This window comes from Equus quagga, chromosome 8, assembly GCF_021613505.1.
Source record: "Equus quagga isolate Etosha38 chromosome 8, UCLA_HA_Equagga_1.0, whole genome shotgun sequence".
Classification (NCBI taxonomy): Eukaryota; Metazoa; Chordata; class Mammalia; order Perissodactyla; family Equidae; genus Equus; species Equus quagga.
Window position 1 is genome coordinate 50,079,926 of NC_060274.1, and position 27,385 is coordinate 50,107,310.

Genomic DNA, 27,385 nt, shown 5'->3' on the forward strand with positions numbered 1-27,385 from the left:
TATCATCTAAGTAAACCTACTTCCTATGAGTAATACAAATTAACTCTAGTGTTGGTTAGGAAACTAAGGTGTTAAGGAAATGGTCTTGTGGCCTCAGACCCAACCTAGAACTCTTGTAGTCTGTGCTTTTAGACTGGGTGACCTACCATCTGGTTTCAGCAAGGCCTGGAGTCCTTCCTCACATTTCCTTCCTAGTACATGTCTTCTGTTTGAATTTTCCATACAATACTTTAAGCTTTTAAATGAAATTAAAAATAAAATCACCCATAATCCTAACTCACTAAAAGAATTGCGGTAAGTTTTCAGTGTACTATTTTAGTGTTTGTTCATAACCATATAAATAATTGTAACCATAGCCTTCAAATATTACTTAAAATACTTTTCATGTTATTACATTATATTCCAAATTACAATTTTAATAGCTAAATATGTCATTAAGCTACTCTGTCCTAATTTCCTTAACCATTCCCTTCTTGTTAGATATGTGGTTTGGTTTTATTATTTTACAGTTGCAGATAATCATGCAATTTAGTACTTCCATGTACCTAGCTTTTTCTCCTTTCAACTATTTCCTTAGGATCAATTTCTAGGTGTTAGAATACTGGTCCAAATTATATGAATATTTTCACAGCCACTTAACTTTCCCTTAGGGCTATACCAGTTTATATTATTTGCTTTATTATATGTGTGCATTCTATTTCTATGTGTTACCAATTTTCTGTTGCATTTTTATTTTAACCCTTTGTTTGCTTACAAAAATTTTACATTTTTATGCAATTGTATCTGTAATTTTTTTCTATCTTATATTGCTTCAATTCTTAGAATGTTATTATCACTTTAAAGTTCTAACAAATTCTTCCTTCTTCCTAGCTCATCTATGATTTCCCTAATATTCTTTGATGTATTTGGAGATTATTTGAATACAGTTATGTATTTAGTTTTTCTAGAACACTGTCTAATTTGAATCCAATATCATGTATTAAGTTTTTGCCGTTTCCTACTCACTGTCCAGCATTGTTTCATAATCCCACACTAACTTTGTCAATTTCTGGGCTCTCCATGCTTTTTCACTCATGTTTCTCTGTTTTTCATCCGTATTTCTTTGCTGTAAGCATGATATTTTATAGTATGTTTTGGTAGCTGGTAGAGATACTCATCTTTTATTATAAGTTTTCTTAAAGTATTCTTCTTTTATATCCTGACAATCTTCACCTCTGTTCCACTTAGGCAGTTTCTTCTCTTGGTCACGCCCTAAGCCAAGCCAGCACTGTGATTATCTCACCTCTGAAGTAATAAACTCAAATCCCACTGAGTGCAGCATTGTTTCTCTTTGCCTTCTCTTTTATTCCAAGTAACACTGCTCCTTGTATCATTGAAAGTATTATCCTAGTTTCTCAGTCACTCTTTATCATCCTGGCTGAGCAAAATGATCATCCATTTCACAATAGTACCATCAATGTTTCACTTTTCTCACTTTCTTGTCTTTCCATCAAAGCTGTGTTGCCAATTCCCAACTGCCTAGTGCAGCTAGATTGAAATCAAGTGACTCTGATTTACATTATGACAAATTGCTATTATTGAGCATTTAGATTTTGTGTAAGGATAGTAGCAGATGGGAGCTGTCAGATGTGGGTAAAGGCTTGACCAAAGAAAACATGATGCATTCTTAAATCTACAACGTTCTTATAGTCAATGTTAAAAAATTCTTGAACAGATTCTTAGAGACATGTCAGTCATCAACTAGATCATATAGGTACACTAGGAACAAGTTATGTGAGAACAAATTTCCTTTTTTGAAAGTTATCTTAGTTAGAATAGGAAATTGTAGAAGGAAAAATAGAGAAGGGGGGGAGGGACAGAGACGGTGAGAGAGACTTGAGGATTCTTATCTCCAAAAAACCAATCTGCTGGAGTTTTTATACATTATCTTTTTCAAGCCTGACAAAAATCCTTCAGAGAAGTAATGGCCTCAACTTGCAGAAGAGGGAGCTAAAGCTCAGAGAAGTTAAATAAACTTCTCAAGAAAACTTCACTGGTGGTGGAAGCAGGATTCCAGCTCAGGTCTGTGTGGCACAAAACCCTATTCCTTATCTGCTCTAACATGGCTTTGTGATAGTCCTATAGGCATGTAAAAAAAAAAAGACTGAAATTCGTATCTTGTTGAATGAACGTATGTGACTGTACTTCCTCATGTCTGATTTGCAAATCCATAGATTTAACTACCTACGTGTCATTTCCACAGTCTGTGGATGTCATAGAGGCACCTCACACACAATAGGCTTGCCCCAGACTACTTCTCCTAGTTCAGGGTTTCCTGTCTCACTGACTGTTCCACCCATCTGCCTAATTGTTCAAGTCAGAAACCAGGAGTTATCCCTAATGTCGGTTCTTCCTCATAGTGCCCCACTGCTTTCCCCTTCTCTGCCACTCTTCTGATCCAAGCCACCATGTGGCCCTTCTGGACTGTCAGTTCTTGCCTCACCACAACTCCTCTTACCTTCCTCCTGTCAATTCTCTTTTCAAAAGGCTCATTTCATCTCTGTTATTCGAAACAATTAAATGGCTTTCTGCTTTGAGGGAAAGTGGGTCACAAAGTTCAAAGCCTCCCCTCAGCCTGCACAGTCCAGCATGATCTGGGCCCCTGCTATCCCTGCAGCCTCATCTCTCACCACTGGCTACTTGCTCTGCATGTGCCCATCACAGACTAGTCTTTTTACACTAAATCAAATCTGCCATATTCCTTCCCATCTCAAATTCAGGGCATTCTATTTTTTTCCCCATAGTATTTAGCATTTTCTAAGCTATTTTGTAACTCATTTATGATGTTATGCTTATTGTCTGTCTCCCTACACACAATAATATAAATTCCACAAACAGAGGTTATTGTCCATTTCATTTACTGATACCCAGAATAATACCTGTACATACAAGTTACTTAACAAATAGTTGTTGAATAAATTGTTTAATTCACTGTTATTTATGGCCAATAGGTGAATAAAGAACATATCCCCTAGATTTCTGGATAGCATACACTCGTGTACCTATATGAGAAAAGGGCATATGTTGGGTGATAACATCAGGGTCAGAAGCTATCAGACTAGTGAATGAACAGTGCAGTTTAATAGAGACTAAATAAAAAGCCTACCCTTGGATCCAAAAGCTAATAGAAAAACAGGATATTGGGATTAAGTGACACTGCAGAAGAGATTATGAAAAGTATGTTAGGAACAGCAACAACAAAAAACCAACAATCCAATTAAAAAATGGGCAAAAGATCTGGACAGAGATTTCTCCAAAGAAGATACGCGGATGGCCAACAGGCATATGTAAAGATGTTCAACATCATTAGCTATCAGGGAAATGCAAGTGAAAACTACAATGAGGTATCACCTCACTCTGCTCAGAATGGCTATAATTAACAAGATAGGAAACAAGTGTTGGAGAGGATGTGGAGAGAAGGGAACCCTTGTACACTGCTGGTGGGAGTACAAACTGGTGCAGCCACTATGGAAAGCAGTCTGGAGTGTCCTCAGAAAATTAAGAATAGAGCTACCATATGATCCAGCTATTCCACTGCTGGGTATTTATCCAAAGAACTTGAAAACACAAATGCATAAAGATACGTGCACCCTTATGTTCATTGAAGTGTAATTCACAATAACGAAGACTTGGAAGCAACCTAGGTGCCCATCAAGGGACGAATGGATCAAGAAGATGTGGTATATATACATAATGGAATACTACTCAGCCATAAGAAATTATGAAATCCAGCAATTTGTGACAACATGGATGAACCTTGAGGGTATTATGGTAAGTGAAATAAGTCAGGGGGAGAAAGTCAAATACCATATGATCTCACTCATAAGTAGAAGATAAAAACAATGACAAACAAACACATAGCAACAGAGATTGGATTGGTGGTTACCATAGGGGAAGGGGGGAGGGGGGAGGGAAAAAGGGGTGATTAGGTTCACATGTGAGGGGATGGACTATAATTAGTTTTCGGGTGGTGAACATGATGTAATCTACACAGAATTCAAAATATATTATGATGTACATCTGAAAGCTATATAATGTTATAACCAATGTTACTGCAATAAAAAAATAAAAATAATTAAAAATTTTAAAAAATTAAAATTAAAAACATGGACGTGAAAACAATGCTTGAAAATTGATAATTAAATTTCCTTTCTAATAAAAAAAGATAAGTACATTAGGTTTTGTTTGAGGATTGGTTTTTTGGGGTTTTTTGATGTTTTCTTATTGTTAACATCTAGAATTGGTTGCAATCAATAAACGAAGATTGATACATTATTATTAACTAACATCTATAGTTTACATTAGGGTTCACTCTTTGTGTTGTATAGTTCTATGGTTTTGACAACTGCATTATGTCATGTATACACCATCATAGTATCACACACAATAGTTTCACTGCCCTAAAAACCCCTGTACTTCACCTGTTGAGCCCTCTTTCCACCCAGTCTCTGGCAACCACTGATCTTGTTACTGTTTCTATAGTTTTACCTTTTTTAGAATGGCATATAGCCAGAATTATATAGTGTGGAGTCTTTTTGGATGGGCTTCTTTTACTTAGCATTTGCATTTAAGGTTCCTCCATGTCTTTTTGTGGCTTGATAGCTCATTTTTTTAATTGCCGAATAATACTCCATTGTAGGAATGTACCACAGTTTGTTCACAATGTTCACCTATTGGAGGACATTTTTGTTGCTTCCAATTTTTGGTGATTATGAATTAGATTTTTACTTAATAGAAAACACATGAGCATCAATCACATGACTCTAACTGTTAGCCCATCACAGACTAGTAGTAGAGATATCTACACACAGTGGTTCTGCTCTTCTCTGCAGATGTCAGACCAGCTCTTTGATGCTTTTCATGTTTATTTATTGAGGAATATTGTATGAAATTCTGAGACTAATATATCTTGATAAACTAGCATATTCAGGAAAAAAGCAGCCTTGACAATTGAAGGACTCAGAATCTTTTGAGGACATACTGAAGTTACGACGGGTATTTTTATTGAAGAAGAGAAAGCTCAGAGACCCTGACAAGCATCTTTAACAATGTCGAAAGCAGTCACAGGCAAAAAAGAGATGGTTTTATTCTGTAGGGCCAGGAGAAATAGAGCTAGCAACAATAGTAAAAGTAGCATTGGGATGGATTCCAGGGATTGAGAGGTCCTGAGGATTCCCACCCATTTTGTTGTAGGCATTTCCCTATCTCTTATTATCAAGGAGGGGGAGAGAGTTGCCTTCTAACAATCTCAAAATATCACGTTTCTGATAAATCCTTAAATACACCCCACATGAACTTTATTCCAAAACTTGTCAATCAAGAAGTCTTCAGAGTAGAAACTTTCTAAAACAATCTTGAATTGAGTTCAATAACCCATATATTCTACATCTCAAATGTCACGTTACCCTAAAAAGGGATTGAAGTTGATTTTTTTTTAAGTTGATTTTTAAAACCCTTAAATGAGAACGACCACTGTAACATGGGATGTGATCTGACCTGAGAGAAGGCAAATATTGCTGTTCTCTGGCTTCATGTGTTTTTTTGTGTTCAATGCATTGTCTATGTCCTCTCAACTTCACTTCAAAATTCTTCTTGCAGTTTTCCTCTGAAGCATTTCCCCTGGGAGGCCCCCAGTGCTGTCACTAAGTGATGTGAGGATGCATGCACTTCTCTTTGGGGCCAAAGGCACTCATGGTGCGCATGCTGTCTCACACAGCGGTTCTCCCTCGGCCAAGTGAGTCACTTCTTCAGTTGACTTTTAGTGCCAGATTGATTCTTGGCCAGGTCCCAGTGGTTACAACTCCTGAGAAAGATTCCTGGGTTCTTTCCTGAAACTAAGTTCCTTAGGGCCTTGATTTCATGCCTGACTCTCCCTTAATTTTCTGAGGCCCAAGTTATCTGGTAGTTTCCCTAACTGATATTTTTAAACTCATCTTAGTTTATTGCCCACTCTCAGTTTCTCCATTATTTTTATAGAAACAAACATCCAGGCACTAAAAAAACTGCAGTACTATAGATGGATATTCTCATTTGAAGATACCAGAGCCCCATTCTTCCTTTTACGATGCTCAGTATAATCTCATTGTGGCTGAAGCCTGACTCTGGATAAGGAAATAGTTTTCCATATTTAAGAACAGTGCCCCCGGGACACGCCTTGACTTGATGAACTCAGCCTGGGCTCCTCATATGAGAATCATAAGGCAATTTTGACTCAAACCTATATTTCTTTTGGCTTCAAGGGAGAACTAACGTAAACTTTAATTTGGCTCTGCAGGTCAGGAAAGTAAATGTCATTGCAAGCCTCCATTTAAGATCAGACTTTATACTTGACACCCTCTCTGTCAGAGTAAAGCACATAGAAATAATGAACCATGCTAATAATGCAATCAGTTTAATTAGTTTCTACATACTAATAAAGTATCAAACATTGGCAGAGTCCTCATCTTCTGACTTCTGTCCCATTAACGTTAATGTATTACAGTGTTAACCTCTAGTTTCGTGATAAAACGTTATTGCATCATTTCATACTCCAAAGTGCTTTATTTGGTCAGTCAGTTATGCCAAATAATCGAGAGAGAGAAAAGCAGACTGTAAACACAAAGCTGACTTTTGTGATAATATGAGATTAGTGGCCATTTTAATCCTGTACCATTTCTGTATTTTCTTAAAATTACGCTAAGTAGTAGACTAGGGAGCCTGAGGAAAAATTACTGTGTGAAGAACTTAAAGAAATACAGGGAATTCCAGAATTTGTCCTGAGTGTGACAAGTTGATCAGAAATCAAGGTGTTTTGTGTGTGGAAGAAGTGAGGGAAGAGGAGAGTAGTTGGATCAATTCAATTTGATCTGTATTATTTGGCCACGATTACAGAAACTATACCAAATGCTGGGGCACAAGAGAGGAATAAGAGGCTGGACCTGCCAGGGAAGCTTATGAACTGTTCAGGAACCCAGCATGCATGAATCCCACCACAAAATGGGTAAATCCCGTGATAGCTGAATGAGCACAATGCTGCATGAGCGTAGAAGAGAGAGTCTTTCATCTATCTTGTGGTGCTGGAGTATATTTTATGGGAAAGGTCACAATGGAGGGTTCTAGGAAGTTCTTCCAACCTCAGCAAAGACATACAGGTTTAAGAGCTAATGATGTTTGGGAAACCATCAAACAGTTAGAACACAATGTTTCTGACAAAATTCCCTAAAGCAGTGGGTTTAGAGTCATCTTTGAGACTGATCCTCTCCCCTGAAAATGTGCATATACAAAGACAATGCATTTTGTAAACAATTTCCATGTTTCAAGGTCTTTGAAAAGACCCTGTCCTAAGCCTCTAAGTTTATATTCACAGGACACCTATTGGGCACCTATTGAGGCAGTGTTCCTGCTCTCAAGGACCAGAGTCAGCGCTTTGCAGAGTAAGATATTTACTGTATGAGTGCTTATTCACAACTTGGGAAGGTGTGTGTTACCACTGAAAGCTACGCTAATAAAAATCCAATTAAAAAAGAACTAGGGTCATTTTAATACCAGAGGAACCCGAAGAGATTAACTCCTTTAACCTCTTTTCCTCCTCCAGCTGACTCTTCTTTTCAAACCATCACAGATGGATGTGAATTTTCTTCTTGAAGATATTCTAAACCAGGAAAGCGATGCTCTAATATTTTTCTCAAGATACTTTTATTGAATGGAATATTTTCTGTTGTATTTGAAGCCACTTGTCCTTCCTCAATTCTGTGCAAGCACTGAAAAGTACTAATTAGGATATCCCTGTTCGATCTGTCCATTTGTTAATAGACTCTGATGTGTGTTTTGTGGATAAAGATGAGAGTAACATCAACAATAATAATTTTGTCAGTACTCTGTCATATGAGTGAATCATGTTCCCCAACAGTGGTGCGCACAGCAGGTCAGTGTATGATTGACTGGCCTCCATACCTTTTCTTCGTTAGCTTTGTTTAGTCATGCCGTCTCCACCTTGCATTGATATTTTTGAGATTTTGATTGTAAAGGGCATTTCCTTCTACATACCCTCTACAGATGTTATAGTACATTTTCTAGCACCTTTATTATGGTGGTCTAGTGGTTAAAATCTGGTGCTCTCACCGCCATGGCCCAGTTGTCATACTGTAGCAACTATGTTGCTGTGAGGCTGAAAGTTATGCCACTGGTGTTTCATATACCAGCAGGGTCATCTTTCAGCAGAGTGTCCAGACTAAGACAGACTAGGAAGAAGGAACTGGCAACCCATTTCTGAAAAAACTGCCCAAGAAAACCCTATGAATAGCAGCCAAGCATTGTGTGATATAGCATGGAATGGTGAGAGGATGGCGCAAAAAGACAGGCAGGATTCCACTCTGCTATACACAGTGTCACTAGGAGTCAGAATTGACTCCACGACACTAACAACAAAAACCTTTATTATAATTTTCCACGGCCGTAGAAACACTGATTTATATCTTTTAAAGCAGTGGCAAACCTACTTCTTGGATGTTTCTTTTTAAAATGTAAATTAAGAATTTGATTCAATAATCAATTAATATGCAAATGCTTATGGATATTCTGCTATATACAAGGCAACATGTTCTTGAAATAATAAAATATTGAAAAATGTTAAGTGCACCATATAAATTCAGTGTTTACATCATTGTGTAAATAATCTGGGTATAACATGATTAAACAGTAATTCCCAGAGCTACTTCTCTTTACTAGAGAAAGGAGGTTACTTAATGGTATAACCCAAGACTCACTGAGAAACTCAAGGATCTGTTTTCAGCTTTTTCTCCAAACAGAAAATTACTTTTCACATCAGTATTGCATTAAGTAGCTTGTGATGCCATCCCTTTGAGTCAATAAGCCATTAGTGAGGAATAATGCATGACTGGAAAGCTGCAAAAGGCTTGTTTAGTGTGATTATCAGAAGCCTTTCAAGACAGTTATTATGTATTTGACAGAAATTCTTTGGTAGGCCATTGTAGTGAAGCCTCCAAGGGATGAGCTCAAGTAACAACAACTGGTCACTGATCTGCCTCTGAGAAGGTGGCTCTGGTCCCCTCGGGAGTTTCCACCCTTCTCTGTTCTTTCCCAAGCAGAACTCAGCCTTCTCCTCTAGAAAAGCACTGGACAAAGACAATAGCCATTTCAAAGGACACGAATGTATTACTCTGCCCAATTAGACATGTGCTGAGCACCAATGTTAAGTTTTTTTCATTGTCAGTGGCATCTGGACATGGTACTCCCCAGTGTCCATGGATGGCAGAACCAAGGAAGCTGTGTCCTTCGCAGAGTTCTGTCTCAATGAAGCTACATTGGGCCTGAGTACCTGAGTGTATTACCTTACATTGACACATCTGGAAAAAGTCCTGTACTTGAACTGATAGAGGTAAAATTAAATTTTCCTATAGAAGCAGTGTTGTAGTATTAGGGTATATATTTGGCCAATGTCATCATACAAACTAGTTTTAGTAGTCATGCAGGTAATTAGGTTTATTCCTCCTTTTATTTGCTCTGGGCTCTAGGCCTTATCTCAAATACTCTTCATAAACAAGACTGTTATTAAGGAAACATGCCAGAACACTGTCCCAAAACTTTTTGTTTTGTTTTTTCAGAATTATGCAAGCCACAGTGGCATTCAAAAACCTCTATTTTTCCATTTTCCAACACTGATTATTAAAATAAGCTGCAATTCTACTCCCCTTCTCCCAACAGAAGTAGATGGCTGCCTTTTACTATTTCTACATGGTGTCTTGAGAACTGGAGGTGGAGTTTACAGCAATGTTGGAATATGCAGTCTTCCCTTTCTATTAACTTCCTTGCCTTAATCAGCACACCATCCCCCGCCCTCAACATCTGTGCGGGAGCATCAGGAAAGATGCCAGCTGCCTCCTCCAGAATCATCAGATTGCAGTGACTAACTAAATATGGGTTATTGTCACTACAATCTTCGCTGCCTTTATAAAAGGCTGTGATACCTTCCAAGGTAGAGACCACTGTCTGTGTGTCTTTCTATCCCTCAGCCTTGGCATAAAGCTGGTGTTCAATTAGAGTTTTCAAAATGAATGAATGAATGAGTGAGATATTTGCCCAGAAAGGATCTGGATGGTTTACCTCACCTAGGTTTGTATGTCCTTTCCAAGGGTGGCCAGGGCAAGAACCGAGCTTCAGGGAATAGCCAATCAGATGATTGCTAACAAATGGATGGCCAGCCCTGGGTGAACATCATGGTACCAGGCAGGACGTGCTTTTGCATCTGATCCAGGTTGATACTAACTACTGAAATGTAGGTCAAAACACAGGAAGGTACTAGGCCAAAAGCTGCCTAGCTTGCCCGAGTGGCGAGGGAGGGAAGTATCAGGAATACAGAAGTAGTAAGGGCAGTGTTCCAGTATTTTGAATTTTTGCCTGGGGTCCTCTTGCCAGCAGGATGAAGGCTGATGTGCAGTGTCCCTAGTCCCATGTAAAGTCAGAGATTCATGGGAGAGAGTTTGAGAATACTTCACAAGCCAGGCAGGCCACTGAGACCATTGGATGCTGACAGGTTCAATGCCATTTTAGCTTTTGATAATTCAGCTTTGTTCTCTCATAGGTTTTTGAACAATGGATTGTGGGGGCCAGTCCTGTGGCCAAATGGTTAAAGTTCCACATGCTCCACTTCTGTGGCCTGGATTCACAGGTTCAGATCCCAGGCATGGATGTACTCCACTCATCAGCCATGCTGTGGAGGCATCCCACATACAAAATAGAGGAGAGATTGGCAAAGATGTTAGCTCAGGGTGAATCTTCCTCACCAAAAAAACAACTACAACAAAAAGATGTATTGTGGGACTATACCAATAGAAAAATGACAAACTCCCATATTAGGTCACACGTGTCCTATGATATGTGACCATCTGGGCCCTTGGAGCAGGATTGCAAACTATAGAAAATTACATTCCCCTCCCCCAGCTTTCTGCACGCTTCTTCCACTTCCCCATCACTCTCACCCTCCCCCTCAGGAGCTGAATGCTGCCCTTCCATGGCCTCAACCTTCCATCACCCATGTCTGTCCTCTTGGGGTGCCACAGAGGCTCCTCTTCTCTGATTTCATGGATCTCAACCAGTTGTTAGGCAGAAAGAAAGCTCGTACATATTTCTAATTGATTAATTCACATTGAGGTGGTAATATCTGACAGGGTTAAACTTACTGGCAAGATAATAACATTTAAAAAATATCTACCCTTCAGTGAATTCCTTAGTTAGTGTGAGTTGTTGAGGGGATGTTTTTAAAAGAGAACTTTTCCAAGGCCCCTGCCTTTTTCTCACAATTGCAAGGGCAGAAGTTGGCACCTTAGGATAGAAGTCTGAAAAGTTTTTAGTTTATGGCCAGGAATCTGAAATCTATATGATCTAGAATATTTCCTCAGTCATTCTTTGAACTCTGAACTTAGTTCACTCCCTTTGAATTATGAATTTGAATTATAGTGACTGCAGTCCTGAACTTTACTCAGACTTTGATTTAAGAACTGAAAGGCAAGAGGAGTTGCTGACCTCAAAAAATTTTTCTTGAATTTCTTTCATAGGAGGAGTTAGGCCAAGTAGACTCTTACATGTTGTGTAAGCATAGCTCATAAAATGTGAAATGGCTTTAATTAAATTATGATAACATAGGATAAATGGGGAGACGATGTTTTACGTTCTTAATTAGGCTCTATCTGGTTGAACACGTTCACCACTTCCACAAAACATTTTTGGTGGGCAAGATAAAATGGTATTGATGTTTATGTGTCAGGCAACTTAGTTGGGAGATAACCCAGATAAAAGAAAAATAATTGGAGATAAAAGTAATGAAATAAATAAAGTTTTTAGCTATGAATCAACTATGGAAAAAATTGCATAAGTTGGAAAGGTGGAAGTCAAATAAGAAGGAAGGAAGGAAATATTTCCAATAAACTCAGCCCACTAAAAAGTATACCAGCAGTCAGCCTTGTGGCCTAGTGGTTAAGTTCAGCACGCTCCACTTCGGCGGCCAGGGGTTAGTTCCTGGCTGTGGACCTACACTATTCGTTGGTGGCCGTGCTCTGGCAGCTACCCACATACAAAATAGAGGAAGAGTGGCATAGGTGTTAGCTCAGGGTGAATCTTCCTCAAGCAAAAAAAGGAAGATTGGCAACAGATGTTAGCTCAGGGCAAATCTTCCTCAGCAAAAAAAAAAAAAAAAATTAGTATACCAATATGGAGGCAAGAGTGCCTTACCTCTAATCCTTAAGACATTCTATCATGCCTCTGCCTAGTTCCACCTAGTACATAAACACTGCTGACCAAATAGATTTAAGTAATTGAAGATATAAGATGTATCTTAACATTCAAACTTATTTTCTGTTTTTGCATGCTTTTTTTAAAAACAATTTTGTTTCCATATGTTGTTTTCCATTATTCTGAGGCAAAAGATTCAAAAGAACCCTTTGATTAATTGTAAGGATCTAGCTTTTGTCCTGGATTTTGCCATTTTCTAGTCTCCTGTGAAATAACTACTCTAATTTTGTCTTCAATCTACTCACCTTGTATGACCATGACTCTTCTGATAGTAGTAGTGATGGAATTCTTTGCCAAGGTGAGTGTTTGGCCACTGAACCATTTCACCTACTTCCTATTAATTTCTTCAGTCTTTTCTGAACCACTTACCAACAAGAACTTCTGCCTCTGTATACCTGTTTCCTAACCAGCACCCTCATTTTTCCTCTGGTCAAGGTCACTTAATATCTCTCTGCCCCAAATCCAGTGGAGTTTATCACTCAGGCATCTAAAGAATACCTGTGATGCCCTTTCTCCATCTATCTTGCCACATCATAATTCAAATACAACACACTAATTCACCCACCAAGAACACTTCATTCTCCACCAGCTCTGGTTTCAGCTCTCCTACTCAAAAAAAGTCTAGCACCGCCAATTACAGTCAACCCAGTGTGGTTTCCTTATATGTTTTCCTGGAAAAGGAGCAGCAGAGGCATTCTGCTGATTGGCCTCAGGTCCTCAGACATGCCATCTGGATCTTCTTGAGTAATTAACATAATGCCTGCTCATGCCCAAAATTGGACGACAACTTCTGGGGGCTCTTCAATGAGAATCTCACACTTCCGGGGCCTTGTCTAACTTTAGTAGCCTTCCTCCTTTCCTGCAACACATTTTTACTGTAGTATCAGTAGAGAGTAGAGAGTAGAGTATTGTTTTCTAGAGATTATGGACTCTGACAATGTGAATCCCAGACTTAGGACTCAATCTACTGGAAAAGGGATGTTATGAGGGGACCAACAATTGCAGATACACTTGTCCTGTGTCTGAACTTGCTCAGCATCTTTAATAACTCTGTCCTCATCTACAGTCATTGTCATAGACCTCTATAAAAGGGGTGCTAGTCAAAAGAGACTCTCCTGGCTCCCCAAACCACTGATTCCAATTTTGCTTTCCTTTACTTAAAATTCCTTTTTCAGTCTATCCTCCTTTGGACTTGGTGCCCTACATTGTGTTTGTAGATCCCCAGCCTCCCTTTGTCTGGGATGTGGTTTGTGATTCATCTTTGCTCTAAGTCCCTATTTACTGGCCGGCCCTTCCCCACTATGACTCTGAGAACAGAGACTGAAGCTGGAACCCTGGGATTCTTCTTGCTTTCAAGGAAAGCTAGGGATTGTCAACCAACAAGAACTCTGCCTGTGCCTCAGCACCTGCAGAGAAAGTCTCCTTCCATGGACCTCCTCCTTACTCACACCAAAGCAGTTCTAAATTAATTCTGTTTAAAATATTGACCCAATTAATCTCCACCATGCTTCACATTTCTGATCTCCTTTCTTAATGTAAGCCTGTAGACATCTCTTCTATCCTGTAGTCTCATCTCCTTATTGCTTTTAATTCACAGATTCACCCATTCATTCATCCTGCAAATATTCACTCACTGCCTACTATGTGTCTGGAACTCTATTCAGCAGTGGGAATACAATAAAAATTCATATCTCTACTCTCAAGAATGTAAAGATGGAGAGAAAGTTTGTTAAACAGGCAATTAGAAATTTTCACTATTCCCTCTAGAAGCACAATTGTGGTAAACAAACTCCTCTGCATCATAAAACTCTTTGTGTAACTGACATACTCTGGCCTTAACTGAAACCCACCTCTCTCCAAGGACAATGAGTCCCTAGCAGCCAACTTAAGTAGAGGTTATGCCTCCCATACTCAGAGCCAAAAAATGAGGTCAACCTTTTTTATCCTCAGTGTCACCTTAAGGTCATTTATTGCCCATTCTCATAGACATTTCTGCTCCTTTGAGAATCTTGACCCTCATGACCAACATTTTCACCCCTCTTTACCTCTACAATTTATCAAATTCCTAGTAATTCTGCTGCATTTATGGAAAATTTGGTATCTGGCTCAAAGCCTTTTTTTCCTCCTGAAGTCCTAACATCATTCTGGGGGTCAGGATCCACCAGCTCACAGATGGATAATCTATCTAAATCCTAGCGTCAGAGTGCCTTCACCTCCTTACTGACACATAAGGAAGACAGAGCATTCACCCCTTCTCTGCAGTGGTTTCTAAACAACAAGTATCCAAAATAAGTAGGCTCCATTACATATTGATTCATATATATATAGTCCTAGACAATTCAGCAGCTTCCAAAATAATCTCTAGGTCTCAAGTCTTGTCCCATTTAAGTCTGCTCTTCACATTGGTGTCTGAGAACTCACCTTAAAATGAAAATGTGACTGGCTCAGAACCTTTTACGCCATGCCATTGCCTACAGAAGAGAGTCCAAGCTTCACCAGAGCGGATGCTCTCACTGCTACCCCTTTCCTGCCTGTCATTGCCACCTATGCCTTTCATTTTGTGAGCCAGCAACACAGAACTGCTTGTGGTCCCCAACTTGCCACACTATTTCTAACCACTTCACATTTTTTTAATCTTTCCCCTCTGACCATTTTCCCCCTCACTTCTCCAGCCAACTCCTACTTTAAACTCAACAAAAATATCACTTCTCTCAGGACCTTCTCCCGAGGTGTAGACTGTGTAGGGTTGTATTCCATAGTCCCATGAGGCTTTTGGTAGTATATGAAATTTTTGAAGTTAAGTCTATTATTTTCTTTCTAAATCTATACAGAGTTACAGTAATTAAATAATTGATTTTCTCCATGTCTAATTACTTGACTACTAGACTACTCTACAGCAGAGTAGATAGCCTCCTATTATGTGTACATGTTTATCATTGCTCCCACTAAGCTGTATTGTAATAACACTTTTAAGTGTCTCCCTCACCAGTCTCTCAGTCCCTTGAAGGAGATAAATATGTTTCTTTCATTTAAGTAACTGGCATCTGGCAGAATTACTGTCACAAAACAGGTACTTGACAATAATTTGTTGAATTAACACTTTCTTCTCCACCTCAAGGCGATATCCTTCAGTCTCTATTATAGAGATTGCAAATTTTGAGCTTTTGGTCAGTTTTTTGGCAGTCAAGATACAGAAAAGTAAGTTTCTTCATGGATTGGAAATGATCAGTAACATTAGCAAAACCTCCTTCTCCCTTCAACCGCCTGTATATGAGCCTAACACCATCTGAAAGTTAGGATAGTGTGACTTGAGAGGTCCTCACTTCAAACTGGGACTCAACTTCAGTTTGGTTTGCTCTGTGACACTGTATGCTGAACATAAGTACACTCCCAAGCCATCCTGAATCAGGTTATTATTTCTTAACAAATAAAATTTATAGTGGGCTTCCAGGAAATACTAGAGCAGGAAATAATATCTTTTTTGTTCTTTCTAACTTTCCCTTTAAAATAGCCAAGAAAATGTAAAAAGCAGAGAGATAAAACCCAAAGCAGCTCTAGCATTAAAGATAAAACCTGTCATAGGTCAGAATTTGGGATTAGTTTGAACTAATTACAGAACCCTTGAGATCAAAGTAGAATTCTTCATCAGCCGCAGAGCACAGTAACCTACGCAGGTGATAGCCAATGCAGGGGAATGCGCCCAGCAGGAAGTTTTCTGAACAACCCTTTACCTCTGTGTTTGCTCTTTTGGGCGTCAGTAACTTACTGCATCTCTCCTTTGCAACGTGAAAAAAAAAAAAACCCTTTTCTTCCCCAGAATAAATTTGGACCATTCTGTCAGATGTTACTTGATATATAGAGATTTCTGCCAGGAATAAAATTACTTGAATAATTAACCTAATTCTGCTTGCAGTTGCCCTTGGATTATAACTGTGTCCCTATGCCCTTCACTCAGTCTAAGATGTGTGCCTTTCTTGCTCAGATAATTGTTCAACATCTTCATCTGGGTCTTCAGGCCTAAAGTCTGTAAACCCACTTTGTTTCCTCTCTTATGTTACTGGCTGCATCTTTCCTCTGAGTATTGGTTTTTTGAAGCCCAGGTCTATCTGACTAGGATAATTTGTTAGATAAGTGGGAAAACTCCTGTATTTGCTCTTGTGTCCACATTTTCTGTTCATCTTAAATCCAACCTAGTGTTTAGCAGTGTGCGTACTGCAGGTGAGTCAAAGACAGCATATTCCTTTCTTTCACTGACTCACATGTCAGCTGAGAAGCTACTAACTGGGCTCATTTTTTCCCCTAATTACCTAACCTGGCCTTCCAGTATATTCTATCAGTGCCCTCCTGCTCCTTGCTGAGTCTGGACTGGTAGGAAGGTGACTAGTACTTCCTGCAAGTTTGCTGACAGACTTTCTCTTCTAATAAAAATCAGCAATTTTCTGGCCTACTGCTTTTCTGCTCCTTCTCCATTAGATGTACTTTGAAAGCACATCAAGGATTCATGGAAAGGTTTTTTTTGTTTTGTTTTGTTTTTGAGGAAGATTAGCCCTGAGCTAACATCCACCGCCAATCCTCCTCTTTTTGCTGAGGAAGACTGGCCTTGAGCTAACATCTGTGCCCATTTTCCTCTACTTTTATGTGGGATGTTGTCACAGCATGACTTGATAAACAGTACATAGGTCCACACCCAGGATCTGAACCAGGAACCCCAGGCCACTGAAGCAGAGGATGTGAACTTAACTGCTTCGCGACCAGGCCAGCCCTGAATGGAAAGTTTTTTGAGATAATAGGAAACCAAACTTTGGCTAGTTAATCCTTACGTTGAAATTATTACCATAATTTTGAAATAATCTATAAAAATATGCATAATGTGGATCTTTTGTAGTCCAATTAATAATCCAGTTCAACAATAAAATTTGAATTCTCAGATCCATAGACTGGAACACATAACCAGGCACCTTTCCAAAATTTTCCTGATATTTTGTTGTGTGCTGGATAGACTGAGTAAACTGAGGGTGACAGGCTGGATGGATTCCCTTTCTCTTATCCCTTGAGAAGTGCAGTCATGATGTAACAATTCTCTTAACTTTTGCATTTCTTCTCCCAGAATCTGGTACAGCAGTGTAGCAGTGTAAACAGGCTTTATATATATATATATGAATTATTAAATGAAAATTCACTATTTTTAAATATGATGATTTGTAGATCTGTTTCATCATAAAGTGTTGTGGATATAAAGACTACTGGAATTAATTAAAATGCATAGATAAATCTAGTCTTAGTGAGTGAAAAAATATCAAACTGTGTACTTTTAGTTCTTGAAACAAGATGAAAGGCAAACTGTCTTCCCCATATCCAAATTGTTTCCAATTGTTCACTTAAATTTATTACAGTTCATTTCTTTCTAAGAGAGAAAGATTGTGGAAGCATTGCTAAGATACTGGTTCATGTGAAAGCATGGGCCTTTTCAATTTAAAAAATAAGAAGCTTTGATTTGTAGCATTTGCTGATTTCTATAGTGTAAATGTTTCAACCATGGCTGATTTAAAGCTATAAAGAGTTTAACGACTGACTTACAAAATTCCTGCATATTTAACAGTTGGCGCTTGCCAGCCAGTATGAGCTGGCTCCAGCATAACCCTGGATCTGGTGTCTGACTCCAGGTGCCCATTATCTCTCTGTTAACTGTACCCAGATGAGAGTCCTCAATGTACACGGTCACTCCAGAGACAAACTGGTCTCAGCAGTGACCATTTCTAATAACTTTTTTCTGTGATTTGAATATCACAGCATATCACAACATAAACAGGCTTTCTCATTTATGCAGTAGACTTTGTTTCCTATGTTATTTTTCTACATCCTTACAATTGACAAAGAGACAAGTACATACCTTCCACAAACTTCCACAATAAAGAGCTATTTTGCTCATCTCAGCACCTTTTGTTTTGATGCTGCATGGCATATGCACTTTAATTAATGCTTGTTTTTGGCACTGTGTGTATGATGTGCGGCACACCCAGCCTAAGTAACTTTGTAAAGACAGCATTCTTTAAGAGGTGCTGCTTATCTGGCAATGCCTGCTGGGATCTCCCAATCTGTAGCTCCAGGAGTTGGAAGGATCCTGCCAGTCCAGACGGATGTATAACCTGGGAGGTTTGTTTCAACTCTTGACTTAGGAAAACTGAAAAATTTTGTAAATATTTGTAGGACGTCCTTAGTCTTTGCATTGCCCTTCCTCAAAGATCCATTTAGAGTAGGCTTTGTCAGCGACATTACCAGGAAGGCTTTGTGTTCCTGCAAAATTTGGCTGTCTGTGTTCGTCACTGACTAGATGGGTCTGTGTTGCTGTGGTGATGTCGGTGTCTGTAATCCAAGGGCATTTGTTCCATGTATCTTCTCCATCTTACTGACAGCGGGGGGAGTGGACATTTTAATCTCCTTTGAGTAAATCTGATTTTGAAATAGCATTCTCAAAACAAGATTGTCATAATACTTCCTGGATAGTGACATTAAATTCTCCCCACTGACAGTAGGTGTTTGGAGGTGTTACTGTTTAACAGTTCCATTCCCAATACCCTTTGGGCCACAGCCTTTAATATATAGAATGTTTGTGTGGAAGAGATATAAAAGGAATGTAGCCACTTCTTTCCCCTCAACCCAACTCTGGCGATCCCAGGAGAGACACATAGCAGTTCATGAATTCAGAGCAAAGCTCTTTTCCTAAAATAAGCTAATAAAATTAGGTGGAAGACAGAAGATGGCTGGATCCCAATTTGGGGGGTGGATGTGGGAATACGGTGGGTCCCCTCTAGGGAATAGACTTGAGTATTTTGTCACAGTGCCAGCTGGGGGCCTCTTCCAGGTGCTGCTTCCTGGGTATGGAAGGTTGGGGCCCAGTCAGAGCTGGGCAGAACCCCATCCTATGCACTGACAAGTTTTCCCTGGAGCTTAGAGGCTGTCATGGCACTTGGGGTGTTCATACCCACAGTGTAGGGTTCTTGGTACACACATTCCAAAGGTTAGGAGCACAAATCTATCACCCAAAACCCAAATCCCTGAACTCACACACAACATGAGAGAATGCTAAGGTTCTTCAGTTCTAAGAAAAGGCATAAATAGTGATAATCTTGAAACAGTGGTAGGGAAATCAAAGCCTAAGTGTAAGTCTGAGAAAATCAGATGTAAATATAAAAAGAATAAAATAAGAATGTATAGGGGCTGGCCCCATGACCGAGTAGTTAAGTTCACATGCTCCGCTTCAGCAGCCCAGAGTTTCACTGGTTCGGATCCTGGGCATGGACCTAGCACTGCTCATCAAGCCATGCTGAGGTGGCATCCCACATATCCGATCAAAAGGACCTACAACTAGAATATACAACTATGTACTGGGGGGCTTTGGGGAGAAGAAGAAGAAGAAAGGAAGACTGGCAACAGATGTTAGCTCAAGTGCCAATCTTTAAAAAGAAAAAGTTAAAGAACATATAGCTATATAACTTTCAGAAGTAGCAGAGAAATTTTGATCTATTCAAAGAAGACTAAAAAGAAGGAAAAAAGAAACAAATAAACTATAGCAAACAACATATGAAATAAAATGAGAGAAACAAATGTTTACATAGCAACAATTATAATGCAGGGAAGATCATGCAGTGTTCATTCCCTGAGACTGCTGGTGGCCAGGGGCAGCTGTTTGGACAATGTGTGGGTGGATCTTGCTGTGTAGGCTGGGATGTCCACGTGGTGCACACGCAGCCAGGGTGGAAGGGGAGCTGGTCATGGCCCAGGGCCGCCTCTGTCATACTCACACCCAACGACACGTTCTATCATGGAGATTCCGGGAGTCCCAGAATTCTATAGAATCTGGACTTCCATATCATTTGGAAGACATATTTGTCAAGAAAGGAGGAGAGAATTTTTTTTATTTAATGATTTTTTAGTTTGATTTATCACTTTTAAATATTTAGATATGTGTGTATGAGCCTCTCTCTGAACATTGTGAGTGGGCCTGGCAGTGGAGGCACTAAGAAGTGGGGAGAATCTGGACATGTTGGAAGCAGAACCAACAGGCCCTACTGGTGGATTGGATGTGGGGTGTGAAGAACAAGAGGATTTCATAGACTCTGCGATGGATGGGGTTGCTGTCACTTGAGATGAGGAAGGCTGTGGGTAGAGTGGGTTTTGGGAGGGCTGTTCAGGATTTCAGTTTTAGAAATACTTATTATTAGACATCCAAATGGAACTATTAAATAGGCAGTTAGTATATGTATCTCAAGGTCAGGAGAGAGGTCTGGGCAGGCTTTATTTTGTGGATAGTAGCAGGCAGAGTAATGGTGTTTACTGCCATCACAGGAGAGATTTCACCAATTGTCTAAGTGTAGACAGAGACAAGAAGCAGGCAAGGTCTGAGACCCAGCATCTTCCATCATTAAACAGCAACTAACTTATCCAAAGTATCAGCACATTCAAGTATTTTAGGTATATTTTTTAAGAGTTTTATACTGAGATGTTGGAGAAAATCTAGTTCTATTCAAAGCTAACAGGAGCCTACTGAAATTCTTTGAAACCTTTGAAAGTCATGTTTTTTCTTCTATGTTCTGTGACGTAGAAGCTTGACCTCAACAAAGTATTCCTTTTAATTTTTACCCCCTGGGGTCCATGGATTTATTCTCAGGGGTTTTCAACTTCCACACAATAACATTTTTATGAGTAGATTCATTAAAAGTTCTAAGTTATTTTGAAATAATTTCAATCTTAAAGCACACTTGAAAGAATAATACAAAAAACATTCTCACATGTACCCTTCACCCAAATTCACCACTAGTAACATTTCACCAAATTTTAATCACAAAAACATTTTTTCCCCCAGAACTATTTGAGAGGTCATTGCAAACATGCAATATGATGACTTCTACTCCTGAATAATACTTCAGCATATATTTCCTAAGAGCAAGGACATTCTCTTATAATACCATGGTCCAAAAGCCAAATGCAGAAAATTTTAGCTTTGACAGGATATTAGGATCTAATATACGATTTATAGTCATATTTCACCTATTGTCCCCATAATGTTCTTTATGTCAAGTTTTTACCCAATCTAGGACCTTGCATTGCACTTAGTCATCATGTGTTTTCTTGAAGCTTTATCAACATATAATTTACGTACCATATAATTCACTCATTTTAAGTGTACAATTTCACAATTATTGGTATATTTACAGAGTTGTGTAACCGTCACAATTTTATTTTAAATCATTTCCATCACTGTGAAAAGAAACTTCCTGTCTATTTTCCTTCACTCTTTTGTCCCACCCTAGCCCCAACAACCACTGATCTACTTTCTATCTCTATAGATTTGCCTTTCTGAGCATTTCAAATAAGTGGGATCATACAGTACATGACCTTTGGTGTCTGGCTTCTTTCACTTAGCTTTCAAGGCACATACATGTTGTAGAATGTATCAGTACTTCATTCCTTTTTATCGCGGAATAATATTCTTTTGTATGGATATGCCACATTTAGTTTATCTGTTGTCTCTAGTTGATGGACATTTGGGTTTTTTCCACTTTTTGGCTATTATGAATAATACTGCTATGGATATTCACATACAAGTTTTTATGTGTATGTATGTTTTCATTTCTCTTGAGTAGATACCTAGGAGTGGAAGTGGAGTCATATAGGTAGCTCTATGTTTAACTTTTTAAGAAACACCCAACTGTTTTCCAATGTAACTGCATTATTTTACATTTCCACTGGCAGTGTATGAGGATTCTGATTTCTCCACATTCTCACCAACACCTGATATTGTCTGTCTCTTTAAGCCTTTCTAGCCATCCTAGTGAATATGAAATGGAATTTTATTGTGGTTTTGACTTGCATTTCCCTGATGACTAATGATGTTGAGCCTCTTTTCATGTGCCATATACCATTCATTTATCTCCTTTGGTGAAATGTCTATTCAAACATTTTGCCCATTTTAAAAATTGTATGTTTTCTTATTATTGAGTCATAAGAGTTCTTTTTGTATTCTAAATATAAGTCTCTTTTTGGTTAAATGATTTGCAAATATCATCTCCCAGTCTGTGGCTTATATTTTTACTTTCTTGATGGTGTCTTTCGAAGTGCACAAGTTTTGAATTATTTTTTGATTAGTTTATTGAGGTCATATTGGTTTATAACATTGTGTGATTTCAAGTGTACACTATTATATATCAGTTTCTATGCAGACTACATTGTACTCACCATCAATAGTCTAGTTTTTTATCAGTCACCATACATATGTGCCCCTTTACTCCTTTTGCCCTCCCCCCCATCCCCTGTCTCTCTGGTAACTACTAATCTGTTCTCTTTGTCCATGTGTTTGTTTATCTTCCACATATGAGTGAAATCATATGGCATTTGTCTTTCTCTGTCTGGCTTATTTCGCTTAACATAATCCCCCCGAGGTCCATCCATGTTGTTGCAAATGGCATGATTTTGTATTTTTTATGGCTGAGTAGTATTGCATTGTATATATATATACCAGATCTTCTTTATCCATTCATCAGTTGATGGGCACTTGGGATGCTTCCACATCTTGGGTATTGTGAATAATGCTGCAATGAACATAAGGATGCATAAATCTCTTTGTATTGTTGATTTCAAGTTCTTTGGATAAATACCCAGTAGTGGAACAGCTGGATTATATGGTATTTCTATTTTTAATATTTTGAGAAGTCTACATACTATTTTTCATAGTGGCTGCATCAGTTTGCATTCCCACTAGCAGTGTATGACAGTTCCTTTTCTCCACATCCTCACCAACACTTTTTATTTCCTGTCTTGTTAATTATAGCTATTCTGATGGGTGTAAGGTAATATGTCATTGTAGTTTTGATTTGCATTTCCCTAATAATTAGTGATGTTAAACATCTTAATGTGCCTGTTTGTCATCTGTATATCTTCTTTGGGAAAATGTCTGTTCATATCCTCTGCCCACTTTTTGATCAGATTGTTTGTTTTTTTGTTGTTGAGTTGTGTGAATGCTTTATGTATTTTAGAAATTAACCCCTTGCTGGATATATGATTTGCTAATATTTTCTCCAAGTTGGTGTGTTGTCTTTACATTTTGTTCATGTTTTCCTTTGCTTTGCAGAAGGTTCCTAGTCTGATAGAGTCACATTTGTTTACTTTTTCTTTTGTTTCCCTTGCTTGAGTAGACATGGTATTCCAAAAGATACTGCTAAGATCAATGTCAAAGAGTGTACCGTGTATATTTTCCTCTAGAAGTTTTATGGTTTCAGGTCTTACATTCAAGTCTTTAATCTATTTTGAGTTAATTTTTGTGTACAGGGTAAGATAATGGTCTACTTTTACTCTTTTTCATGTGGCTGTCCAGTTTTCCCAACACCACTTATAGAAGAGACTTTCCTTTCTCCATTGTATGTTCTTGGCTCCTTTGTCAAAGATTAGCTGTCCATAGATGTGTGGTTTTATTTCTGGGCTTTCAGTTATTTTCCATTGATCTGTGTGTCTGTTTCTCTGCCAGTGCCATGCTGTTTTGATTGCTATAGCTTTGTAGTATACTTTGAAGTCAGGGAGTGTGATCCCTCCAGCTTTCTTCTTTTTTCTTAGGATTCCTTTGGCTATTTGGCGTCATTTGTTGTCCCATATAAATTTTAGGATACTTTGTTCTATTTCCATGAAGAACATCATTGGGATTCTGATTGGGATTGCATTGAATTAGTAGCTTGCCTTAGGTAGTATGGACATTTTAACTATGTTTATTCTTCCAACCCATGAGTATGGAATATCTTTCCATTTCTTTATGTCTTCTTTGATGTCTTTCAATAGTGTCTTACAGTTTTTAGCGTATAGGTCTTTCATCTCGTTGGTTAAATTTATTGGAAGGTATTTTTATTCTTTTTGTTGCAGTTGTAAATGGGACTGTATTCTTGACTTCTCTTTCTGCTAGTTTATTATTAGCATATAGAAATGCAACCGATTTTTGTAAGTTGATTTTGTACCCTGCAACATTGCTTAGTTGTTGATTATTTCTAGTAGTTTTCCAATGGATTCTTTAGGGTTTTCTATATGTAAAGTCATGTTGTATGCAAACAGTGAGAGTTTCACTTCTCCATAGTCTGCTTGGATTCCTTTTATTTCTTTTTCTTGCCTAATTGCTCTGGCTGAAATGTTTAGTACTATGTTGAATAAGAGTGGCAAGAGTGGGCACCCTTGTTTTGTTCCTGTTCTTAGAGGGATGGCTTTCAGTTTTTCACCATTAAGTATGATGTTGGCTGTGGGTTTGTCATATGTGGCCTTTATTATGTTGGGGTACTTTCCTTCTATATCCATTTTATTGAGACTTTTTATCATAAATAGACATTGTATCTTGTCAAATGCTTTCTCTGCATCTATTGAGATGATCGTGTGATTTTTATTCCTCATTTTGTTAATGTGTTGTATCACATTGATTGATTTGCAGATGTTGAACCATCCTGCATCCCTGGAATAAATCCCACTTGATCATGGTGTATGATTCTTTTACTATATTGTTGTATTCGATTTGCTAATATTTTGTTGAGGATTTTTGCATCTATGTTCATTAGTGACGTTGGCCTATAACTTGCCCTTTTTATGTCGTCCTTGTCTGGTTTGAATATCAGGGTAATGTTGGCCTCATAGAATGAGTTAGGAAGCCTCCCATCTTCAATTTTTCAGTAGAGTTTGAGAAGGATAGGTATTAAATCTTCTTGTATGTTTGATAAAATTCTCCAGAGAAGCCATATGATCCTGGACTTTTGTTTTTGGGGAGGTGTTTTTATTAACGTTTGAACCTCTTTACTTGTGGTTGGTCCATTTGGATTCTCTATTTCTTCTTGATTCAGTTTTGGGAGGCTGAATGATTCTAAGAATGCATCCATTTCTTCTAGGCTATACAATTTGTTGGCATGTAGTTTTCCATAGTATTCTTTTATAATCCTTTGCATTTCTGTGGTATCCATTGTAATTTCTCCTCTTTCATTTTTAATTTTATTTATTTAAGTCTTCTCTCTTTTTTTCATAGTGAATCTGGCTAAGGGTTTGTCAATTTTGTTTCTCTTCTCAAAGAACAAGCTCTTAGTTTCATTGATCCTTTCTACTGTTTTTTGTTTGTTTGCTTTTAGTCTCTGTTTCATTTTTTTCTTCTTGAATTTTTTTATTTCCCTTTCTGCTGACTTTAGGCTATGTTTGTTCATCGTTTTCTAGATCTGTTAGGTGTAGTTTGAGGTTACTTGTTTCAAGAAGGTATTCTTGGGCCAGTCAGGTGGCACAGTGGTTAAGTGCACACATTCCACTTCTCAGCAGCCCGGAGTTCACCACTTCGGATCCCGGGTGTGGATATGGCACTGCTTGGCAAAAGCCGTGCTGTGGTAGGTGTCCCACATATAAAGTAGAGGAAGGTGGGCATGGATGTTAGCTCCGGGCCAGTCTTCCTTTGCAAAAAGAGGAGGATTGGCAGTAGTTAGCTAAGGGCTAATCTTCCTCAAAATAAAAAAAAGATATTCTTGACTTTTAAACAAATTCCAAATTTCTTTGCACAAAATTAAAATAAAATGGCCTTGCCTGTGGGTGCCCTTTCATGTGGCTTTAAATGGCTTATTCTCCAGGCTCCTGAATTGTTCTAATATACCTACAGTCAACTCTACAGTCACATTGTCTGTTTTGTTGTTGTTATTGCCATTTGTTTGTTAAAAATTGAGCTGGCCGGAAAGTTCCAAGTAACTCTTCTCTTCTGAGACAGATGCCTACATCACATCCCCTCAGGCCACCAGTCTCTCTCTGCCTACTTCCTCCAGCTTTTTCTGAAGCTTCAAGTCCTGCTCACAAAGCTCCAGAGGTAGAGGGTGCAGTGCCCAGATAGTCCTAGCTAGTGGGGAGAAGTCGGTGGATGAATACCCCAGCCTGTGTCTAGTGAGACATGCTTTGTGTGGACGGGGTTGCCAGTAGGACTGAGCCCCAGTTGTGCAGCCCAGTAACTGGCTCACTGATGCATGCTGTACTGACGTGTCTCCCTTCTCTGTCTTGCTTTTCCAGCCACCTTACTTCTGCATCCTTGGTACCACTCCCAAGGAAATTATCTGCTCATAAAACTGAGGAAATACCTTCCTTTTAAATGCCATAGGCTCAATTTTATTTTACTCTATAAGGAATTTGCATATACATAGTGTGGAAGGTTATCAAATGAAATTATCTGTTATTGTGATACTTGCCTCAGGGATTTGCAGTTGCCGCTTTCTTTGCCCTAAATGCTATTCCTCTGGACATGGCTTAGTTCACTCCTTCACATCCTTCAAATTTTATTCAAATGTCACTTCCCTGATGATGAGGAGAAGGACTTACTGGACCAACGGAAACCAATACCCCTCACCTGTGCCACTTCTCTTGTAACTTTCTCCATAGCACTAATCATCACCTGACATCCCCTATATTTTATTTATTTGTTGTCATCTCTCTCCCTTTGCAAAAATCCAAGAAGACTAGAGTGTTACCTGTTTTGTACATTGATATGAGCTTCTTTGCCCACAATAGCACTTGGTACAAATAGTCACTCAAATATTTGTTGAATGCATAATTTGTATGGCAATATTTTTCTAAATGATTTGGCCGGGAAAATGCCTTTTCTCTTCAAGATATTTTTTAGCCTTTCATTGAGCATTATAGATTTATTGTGGTGTCTTTTTTGCCTTAGCTATATTTAGTACTCAATTCAAGTAATTTTGTTATCCTTTGGTTAAGCATCCAATAAATGCTAGTTAATATTTCCACTGACAAAGATTTTCAGAGAATTAGCTGATATCTAAACAGAGAAGAAATCAGTCCAAGTAAAACAGATAACATTGTGATCACTAATACTATTCTATTACCTTCAGAGAGGCTAAAAAAAGAATTTAATTAGCTCAGTGGCTCTTAAAGCCTGCTGCCCAGATAAGCACCTCCGGCGTGCCCTGGCAATTGGTTAGAAATGCAGATTCTTGACCCCACCTCACTGCCACTGAATCAGAAACTCTAAAGAGTGGAGTGCAGCCACCTATGTTTTACCAAA

The 27,385-nt window shown here is 38.6% G+C and overlaps 1 long non-coding RNA gene across 1 annotated transcript; it reads left to right on the forward strand.

Annotated features, from left to right (window-relative positions):
• Positions 1-5,641: 5,641 nt before the first annotated feature.
• LOC124244020 (uncharacterized) lies at positions 5,642-8,591 on the forward strand. Its single transcript, XR_006889835.1, has 3 exons — positions 5,642-5,773; positions 7,385-7,451; positions 7,613-8,591. It is a non-coding gene; the product is annotated as an uncharacterized LOC124244020 (long non-coding RNA).
• The last annotated feature ends 18,794 nt before the right edge of the window (positions 8,592-27,385 follow it).